The sequence below is a fragment of the Mustelus asterias genome, chromosome 2, assembly GCF_964213995.1.
Source record: "Mustelus asterias chromosome 2, sMusAst1.hap1.1, whole genome shotgun sequence".
NCBI lineage: Eukaryota > Metazoa > Chordata > Chondrichthyes > Carcharhiniformes > Triakidae > Mustelus > Mustelus asterias.
The window spans coordinates 132,124,747-132,134,347 of NC_135802.1; the positions used below are offsets into that span (position 1 = coordinate 132,124,747).

The following is a 9,601-nucleotide window of genomic DNA, read 5'->3' on the forward strand; positions in this document are numbered from 1 at the left end:
TTTGTTGAGAAACTGGGCAGGCTGTTCCTGCTCCAGTTGTACACGGATGTACTGCAAAAACGCCACTGTTCTCTGCTGGGCAGTTCCCAGTTTTTAACAGTGTGTCAATATTCGCTAGAAAACCCCTTGTCAAACCGATCAGTCTGAAACTGACCCAGATCCACAACCATGCTCCCCATGTGCTGGGATGTATCTTACATTCCACCCGAACAGACCCTCAAGACAGCAGAGAAGGGACAGTGATCCTTACCGGCGACACCCACACGCACCCCAAATAACTTAACTCTCTGTTCTTGGATTGCATTTGACGTGTTAATGTGTGGAGCCCGCGGTTAGTAGTTGGCAGGGGGGCTCTGCAGCCTGAACTCACCGTGTTAGGGGTCCTTCAGTCAGTGGAGTGTCGACGGGGAGCCTTCGGGACACAAGCCGTACATCAACTGGGAATAAATGTGCTTAATGTGAAAAACGTCTAAGAACAGATGTACAAGATTCTGTCTTCAGTGTCTAGCACAGTAAGAAGTCTCACAACACCAGGTTCAGTGCCTAGGCCCTGGGAGGGGTTATTTAGGGGGGTTTTCACTCTACGGTGGCGATGGATCCAGTTTTATTTTTCTTGAAGGTCTGTCTCCTGATTATTTCCACATACCAACCTTTGCTCTTCTCTAATATTTAACGTCTATCTCTTATTCCAAACAGGCCACCAGATTATTAAAGCATCACGCCATGATTTGAGCATCGTAATGAGGTCAGAAGCTACGTTTTCTCTGTCGAGGAACTCACTTCATGATTCCCCAAGGCAAGGGTTCAGAAGAGATTTCATGCTGTATATTTATTAAACGAGATGCACTAGTATTTTAAGTCAATATATTCATTGTAAATATATTTGATGAACTCCAACTCTTTTGTATCACAGATTTCAATGCAATGAAAATTGAAAAAAAAAATGATTGTGATCAACTTCTATTGGAATTTAAATCTTTTACAGACACATTCGAGTACATCAAAGTAAAGGTATTAGCATCTCAGCCTGGTCAATTAGAGGGGGTGGGCAGGAGATGGATCCAAAAGAGGAAAATTTTCTAGTTAAAGAGACCATGGAGTTGAGGAGTGTGGAATATTGGATGGTATTAACATAATGAGGAAGGAACAATTAAGAGGGCTAGTTAGCATCCTTGAAAGTGGATAAATCTCTAGACTCAGAAGAAATGTAGGACAGAGTGCTGAAATAAAGAAGGGAAGAAATAGTGGAGACTCTGAGCACACAATTTCCAAAACTCTCAGGCTACAGACATGGTGACAGAGGACTGGAGGAGAGCATTTTACCATTGTTCAAAAAGGGAGCTGGTCTAGGTAATTAAAGGTCAGTTTACCTAAACTTGGTGGTGGACAAATTGTTGGAGAAATTCTGAGGGACGGTATAAATCATCATTTAGAAACAGATTAATTAAGGACAAACAGCAATGATTTATTAAGTGAAGTCTTGTGTAAAGAACTACACTGATTTAGCAGGGTAAACACGTGAGGTTACGGCAATAAGGCCTGGATGGGATTGTCGGTGCAGGCTCAATGGGCCGAATGGCCTCCTTCTGCTCTGTAGAGATTCTAAAGATCTATTTTGGGAAGGTAACAAGGAGCGTTGATGAAGGTAGTGCATTTGATGTAGTCTACATGGATTTTAACAAGGCCTTTGAAATGGTTCCATGGGACAGACTGTTCAGAAAAGTAAAAGTTGGGATCCAAGGGAAAGTGGCTAGTTGGTTTCAAAATTGGCTCAAACGCAGGAATATGGATTGTAGTTGATGATTTTATTGTGACTGGCAGAGGTTTACAGTCAGGCTCTGCAGAGCTCAATTCTGGATTCCTTGCTTTTTGTGGTATATATCAATGATTTAGGTTGTAATGTAGGGCCCATAACCAAGAACTTTGCAGATGATATGAAAATAGGCTGTGTGGTTGACAGTGGGGAAGAAAGCTGTAGATTGCAGGTAGATCTTGATGGGCCCGTCAGGTGGGCAGAAAAGTGGCAACTTGAATTTAGTCTGGAGAAGTGTGAGGTAATTATTTTGGGAAATAAGAGAATATGGGAGGATGCTGAGAAGGATGGAAGAGCAGAGAGATTTAGGAGTGTATAACCACAGATCCCTGAAGATACTAGATAAGTTAAGAAGGCACACAGAATATTTCCTTATAGGCCGAAGCATTGAATACAAGAGCAGGGAGGTTATACTGTGTAAAACACTAGCTTAACCCAGCTAGAGGACTGCACATATATCTGTTCACTACATTATAGGAAGGATGTAATCGCATTAGAAAAGGTATATATGAGATTTACAAAGATATTGCCAGGAATGGAGAATTTTAGCTACAAAGAAATATTGCATAAGCCGGGATTGTTTACTTTGGAACAGAGGAGGCTGAAGGGAGATTTTATTGATGTATATAAAATTATGAAGGGCTAGGATATGGTGGATTAGAAGGACCCATTTCCCTTTGCAGAGATGTCAATAACCAGCAGAAAGATTTAAACTAATTGGTAGAATGATACCAATTGGAAAGAATGTTTTCATTCAGAGAATGGTGGGGTTATGTAACTCACTGTCTGAAAGGGTGATAGAGGCAGAAACCCTCATTGCATTAAAAAGAATCCTTTGATATGCTCTTGGAGTGCTGTAATCTGCAGGGCTGCAGGCGAGGAGCTGAAAAGTGAGATTAGACTGGGTAGCTCCTTTTCGGCTGGCAAAACGGAATAGATCAAATGACCTTCAAATGCTCTAACTTTCCATTTAGAAAAGCAACAATTGGTGTTACAAACTTCTACCGTTTTTTGCGTGTATGTGTTTCCTGATTTCATTCCTGAACAATCTGATTCTAATTTTTAGATTGCCGCCTAGTCCTAGATTCTGAACCAGCTGTCTAACCTATCTGCTCTCCTTCAATTCTTGAAAATTTGCTGAAATCACCCCTTAACTTTTTAAGCTCCACAGAGTACAACCCAAATAGCCCTGCAGATTTCGTCATCCTCATAACTGAATCCTTGGTGTCCAGGTATAATTCTGGTAAATCTTCATTGCATTTTCCCCAAGGCATAATATCTTTCCAAAGTGTGATGCCCAGATCAGTTCGCAATACTTTAGGTGTGGTCTAACCAAGACTTTGTATAGATGTGGTGTGACTTCTATCCCCTTGAATTCCAGTCTTCTAGAGATAAAGGCCAACAATCCATTAGCTTTTATGATGATTTTTATACCAGAAATTTTAATTATCTATGTACCTGGACAACCAAATCTATTTGGACTTTACCGTTTCTAGGTTTTCACCACTTGTGAAAAATCCTGTTCTACCTTTATTTAAAGTCCAGAGTGGATCACTTCACATTTGCTGACATTGAAATCCATTTGCCACAGCTTTTCCCATGTATTTACTATATCAATATCTCTTTGTAATGTTATATTTCCATTTATGTTGATAACAATACTGCTTTATCTTTGTGTCATTGACAACTTGGATATGTGGCTTCCTGTGGTGTCATCTAAGTCATTAATCAATACATTGAATAGTTAAGAACCCGGTACAGATCCTTGAAGTGCATCAGTTGTCACATTCTGCCAATCAGAATGTCTCTGTCTCCTGCTGCTCAGCTAATGTACTGAGCAGGTCAATAATTTACCTTCAAGTCAATTATTTCTAACTTTAGCTAACAGTCTGCTAAGAGGGGCTTTATGAAATGCCTTCTGAATATCCATATAAATAACAACCATGGACATTCCCCAATCCACTACCTTTGTCATCACTTCAAAGAATTCAAAGTCTTCAGGCATGTCCTACCCTTTACAAATCCACATTGACTCACCAGCTAAAAAAGTTGCACAGCTGCAGTGAACAGGACTGGGACTGCAAACAACCCAAGGTTGTGGGTGACCCTGAGTCCGCACTCTCCGTCTGCGGGAATGGCAGCAGGGGACCAAGATCCAATGAAACTTGGAGTCTTGAATCTCGCTGGCGTGATCGCGATATTCGAATTTCGCTGCCCCTTGCCCACAATGAGTGTGAACCTGACTTTAATATATTTACATATTATTAACCACTCCCCTCGCCATAGGTTTACAACAGGTTCACCCAGGCGTTCCCACCATTGGAGCTCGATTACCTGTTGGAATGTCGAACAACCCATGTCAGCCTCCCTGGTGGAGCTACCTATGAATCTGCATTGTCTACCACCTAAAGAGCAAGGGGAATGGAGCTTTTCACACCCATTTGTTAGTTAACTATGGAGAAGTTCATGTTGGCTTCAGTCCACCTCAAATTTACATTATCAGACACCGTCTGTAATTGGCATGTGTCGCAGTGTAAATGCCATGCCAAGACATTCCCACCAAGAACTTTTACCAGTGTTCCCAGTGGATCGGTTTAATGGACGATATTTACAAATTTATCAAGAACTTCTCCATCCGCATCAATGAGGTTAAGGAGATGTTCACCAACAGAATCTGGAAGAAGCGGACAGTGGATATCGGTGTGATTGGTGCTGAGGAAACTTTGAACTATGGATTCAGTGGGGTAATGCTCCGCGGATCCGGAATCAAGTGGTTGGATCAGGATTCAGTGAGAGGTTCCCTAATTTGCATTCCTTTAACAGCATCTGCACTATCTAGGACACTTACTGCACCTTTAAGAAACAACTTTAAGGTGTCCCCAGAGGAGGGAACTCTGTTAAAAAGTAAAAGTAAATTCAGCTCTTCTGTTACATTTTTGCCCTTTTGGCAACGCACACATCCAACACGCATAGGCCAGGTCCTACCAAAAGCCTGAGGCCTTCCATTTGACAATGGCCACATTTGAGTAAGGTGGAGTCTCTCAGCAGAAGAAAGGGGAAATTATGCAGATTTTTGAGGTCTCCGTTATCTATAACTAAGAAACAGTTGCATTGTTATTTTTTAAAATCTTTCTGAATTCAATCCACGAATTTACGACAACATGGTTTCTTACCTGAGCAGTCAGCATTCATCAAATCTTGCCATAGACAACGCTTCTGCATACAGGGTTCAGGGTAAGCACATTCCTCTTAGAGTGAAGGGCAAGGCTGGCAGAAGTAGGGAACCTTGGATGACTCGGGATATTGAGACCGTGGTCAAGAAGAAGAAGGAGGCACATGACATGCATAGGCAGCTGGGATCAAGTGAATCCCTTGAAGAGTATAGTGGGTGTAGGAGTAGAGTTAAGAGAGAAATCAGGAGGGCAAAAAGGGGACACGAGATTGTTTTGGCAGATAAGGCAAAGGAGAATCCAAAGAGCTTCTACAAATACATAAAGGGCAAAAGAGTAACAAGGGAGAGAGTAGGGCCTCTTAAGGATCAACAAGGTCATCTATGTGCAGATCCACAAAAGATGGGTGAGATTCTAAATGAATAGTTCTCATCAGTATTTACTGTTGAGTAAAGCATGAATGTTAGGGAACTTGGGGAAATAAATAATGATGTCCTGAGGAGTATACATATTACAGAGAAGAAGGTGCTGGAAGTCTTAAAGCGCATCAAGGTAAATAAATCTCCGGGACCTGATGAAATGTATCCCAGCACATTGTGGGAGGCTAGGGAGGAAATTGCGTGTTCCCTAGCAGAGATATTTGAATCATCGATAGTCACAGGTGAGGTGCCTGAAGATTGGAGGATAGCAAATGTTGTGCCATTGTTTAAAAAGGGCTGCAGGGAACTACAGGCCAGTGAGCCTCACATCTATGGTGGGTAAGTTGTTGGAAGGTATTTTGAGAGACAGGATCTACAGGCATTTAGAGACACAAGGACTGATTAGGGACAGTCAGCATGGCATTGTGAGTGGAAAATCATATCTCACAAATTTGAGTTTTTTTGAAAGGGTAACCAAGAAGGTAGATGAGGGCAGTGCAGTTGATGTTGTCTACATGGATTTTAGCAAGGCCTTTGTATAATGTTGTTGCATAAGGTTAAATCTCACAGGATCCAGGGTGAGGTAACTAAATGGATACAAAATTGGCTTGATGACAGAAGCCAGAGGGTGGTTATAGAGGGTTGTTTTTCAAACTGGAGGCCTGTGACCAGCGGTGTGCCTCAGGGATCAGTGCTGGGCCCACTGTTATTTGTCATTTATATTAATGATTTGGATGAGAATATAGGAGGCATGCTTCGTAAGTTTGCAGATAGCACCAAGATTGGTGGCATAGTGGACAGTGAAGAAGGTTACCTCCAATTGCAATGGGATCTTGATCAATTGGGCCAGTGGGCTGATGAATGGCAGATAGAGTTTAATTTAAATAAATGCGAGCTGATGCATTTTGATAGATTGAACCAGGGCAGGACTTCTCAGTTAATGGTAGGGCGTTGGGAGAGTTACAGAACAAAGAAATCTAGGGGTACATGTTCATAGCTCCTTGAAAGTGGAATCACAGGTGGACAGAGTGGTGAAGAAGGCATTCAGCATGCTTGATTTCATTGGTCAGAACATTGAATACAGGAGTTGGGACGTCTTGTTGAAGTTATATAAGACATTGGTAAGGCCACACTTGGAATACTGTGTAAAATTCTGGTCACCCTATTATAGAAAGGATATTATTAAACTAGAAAGAGTGCAGAAAAGATTTACTAGAATGCTACCGGGAATTGATGGTTTGAGTTATAAGGAGAGGCTGGATAGACTGGGACTTTTTTCTCTGGAGCGTAGAAGGCTGAGGGGTGATCTTATAGAGGTCTATAAAATAATGAGGGGCACAGATCAGCTAGATAGTCAATATCTTTTCCCAAAGGTAGGGGAGGGCATAGGTTTAAGGTGAGAGGGGAGAGATACAAAAATGTCTAGAGGGCAATTTTTTCACACAGAGGGTGGTGAGTGTCTGGAACAAGCTGCCAGAGGTAGTAGTAGAGGCGGGTACAATTTTGTCTTTTAAAAAGCATTACATGGGTAAAGTTACATGGGTAAGATGGGTATAGAGAGATATGGGCCAAATGCGGGCAATTGGGACTAGCTTAGGGGTTTTAAAAAAAAGGTGGTATGGACAAGTTGGGCCGAATGGCCTGTTTCCATGCTGTAAATCTTTATGACTCTGTGACTATGACTTGATTAGGATCCAGGATTCAATTCCTGTCGAATATAAGGGATAAAAGACTCCCAGCACATCTCAATCAGCGAGAGAAACGTTCACCCCAGTTACAGTCACGTGATTTATTAAAGCTCCTGGTGTTACCATGGTTCTGAGGAATACTGTGTAAACATGAATTGGGTCCTAGCCAAAACAGCCTTCAGTAGCTTATGCTGCAAAATGCAGCTGGATGGTTACACAGCTAGTAAGATCTAATTCTGGTCTGAGATACCAAATATCAATATTCTCTGTACGTTTAAGGTACAGTTTCAGCCTCCGCTTGTTCCCCCGCCCTGGCTCTTCCGGCACCCTCCTCCATTTTCCCCCACCCCCCTGGCCCCAGCTCTTCCCCGGCCCCAGCTGGAATGACTGTGTGAACCCAGTTTGGGAACACCTGCTATACTGGACGGCAGTCTATTCTGCAAATGTGTAAAAAGTGGTTCCTGTTCATTCATCCTGAACCTCGTCGGTGAAGTAGGAAATCAAATGCCAATTGTTTACTTAATACCATATTTATTTACAGAATGCAATATTTTGCATGTCTGCTTCCTTCCTAACCAACACACACTATCCCAGATGCTTCTCTTCATATCATTCCATTCCATTTGTGCTCTGCTTTAAGACAGGTTCTTGGCTCATTGTCTGTTGATGCTTCATCCTGGGCTGTTTTTTTTGGCAGTGTTCTTTGTCAGTGATGGTTTGCCATTGTATACCACTCTCAGGGACAGGGTGAGGACATAGGTCCCAAGTCTACCTCAGCTGGTACAAGAATTGAACCCTGTTGACACTAATCAGAACTGCATGCTGGCCATCTAGCCAACTGAGTTAACCAACCCCCATAAACAGCAATAGCTGGACTCGAACCCTCACAACCTTCTCGGCCTTTTGGCTAAGATCAAGTGTGGTCTGCTGATGCTGCACTTGGTTGAGGTCATTGGGTTGGATTTAAGCTTCATTTTCATATGAAGCAATTTTGAAAAGCAGCATCTCGGCCTTTTGGCTAAGATGCAAATGAGATCAAGCCTTGGAGAAGGAAACCTCCGCCTACTCCAATCAGCTTGGCTCATGTAGATCAGGCCCAAGACAGGGTAGGGGTTGCATACCCTGTCTTGTCAGCTTGGATCGGAAATGTCTCAACTTGTTGAGACTCTGAATTGGACTTGATTTGATTGAATTGGAAAAGTATTTTTAAAAACTGAGTTAACCAACCCCCATAAACAGCAATAGCTGGACTCAAACCCTCAAAACCTGCGATAACATCATGATTCACTCTGAAGTCAGATTCCATATTCAGTAGGCCATGCAGCCACCAAAGTCTCTCTTTATATTCTTTGAAGAAACTAAAATTAACTAATAAACAAACTAACAAAACAACACCTTAACAGAAGTCAAAACTTTAAAGGGAACTTGATATATCACATTATATTCATAGAATCCCTACAGTGTAGAAAGAGGCCATTCGGCCCATCGAGTCTACACCGACCACAATCCCACCCAGGCCCTACTCCCATATCCATACATATTTACCCGCTAATCCCTCTAACCTACCCATCTCAAGACAATAAGGGGCAATTTTAGCATGGCCAGTCAACCTAACCTGCACATCTTTGGACTGTGGGAGGAAACCGGAGCACCCGGAGGAAACCCACACAGACACGAGGAGAATGTGCAAACTCCACACAGACAGTGACCCAAGCCGGGAATCGAACCCAGGTCCCTGGAGCTGTGAAGCAGCAGTGCTAACCACTGTGCTACCGTGCCGCTTGTTGTTTCCGGAGCTGATGATGCACTTGAGAACCTGTGGCACTCACTGGTCGCGGAATGCCTCAAACTCACGAGTGGACACCACATGCCCCTTCTCTACAGACACCTCTAGAGTGTGAATGTAGCCATGGAAGAGGAGCAGTTGGATTATCCTGTTACAGAATAAAGCCTGGGAGGAGGAGTAGATACCTGTACCTCAATAATCAAACAATGTAGATTACGTAGTATGTGTTTCAATGATCAATGAGTTCTTCTGTGAAGCCAGGAAGGGTTTAGAAAATATAAATTGCATCAGTTGGTGGAATATGAACTCAGATCCCCAGTGAATTAGCCTGGTTTTCTGAACTATTAGTCAAGTGACATTACCTTTTTGTCACCACCTCCCAAGTCTCTCTTTATCTGCTCTTTTGAAGAACAATAATCAGAAAACAAATGACCAATAAAACAAAACAATGGAGGTGCGACAGCTCCTGATGGGGCACTGTAACTGAAACAAAATGTCAAAGAAAACTTACAAAATCAAATTAAAATATAATTTTATTGGCATTGAGATAGAGGATCTGCCATGATTATACTGAATAGTGGAGTAAACTCGAAAGGCCGAATAACCTGCTCCTGCTCCTAGTTTCTGTGGTTCTATGGAAGTCTTGCAGCATACCAGTGGTCACCACGTACCACATCTCCAAATCCAACCAGCTGTGAATGTAACTGCCATAGAGGAGCAGACAG

At 42.5% G+C, this 9,601-nt stretch overlaps 1 protein-coding gene across 2 annotated transcripts in view; it reads right to left on the reverse strand.

Annotated features, from left to right (window-relative positions):
* LOC144511394 (putative 2-ketogluconate reductase) overlaps positions 1-524 on the reverse strand; it is a 43,290-nt gene extending 42,766 nt beyond the window's left edge. Inside the window, exon 1 of one of the 2 annotated variants that reach the window (XM_078241720.1) lies at positions 371-524. The gene's annotated coding sequence lies outside the window, so the exon portion shown is untranslated. The remainder of the gene's footprint in view (positions 1-370) is intronic. The other variant, XM_078241711.1, reaches the window with a different exon arrangement.
* Between the last annotated feature and the right edge of the window lie 9,077 nt (positions 525-9,601).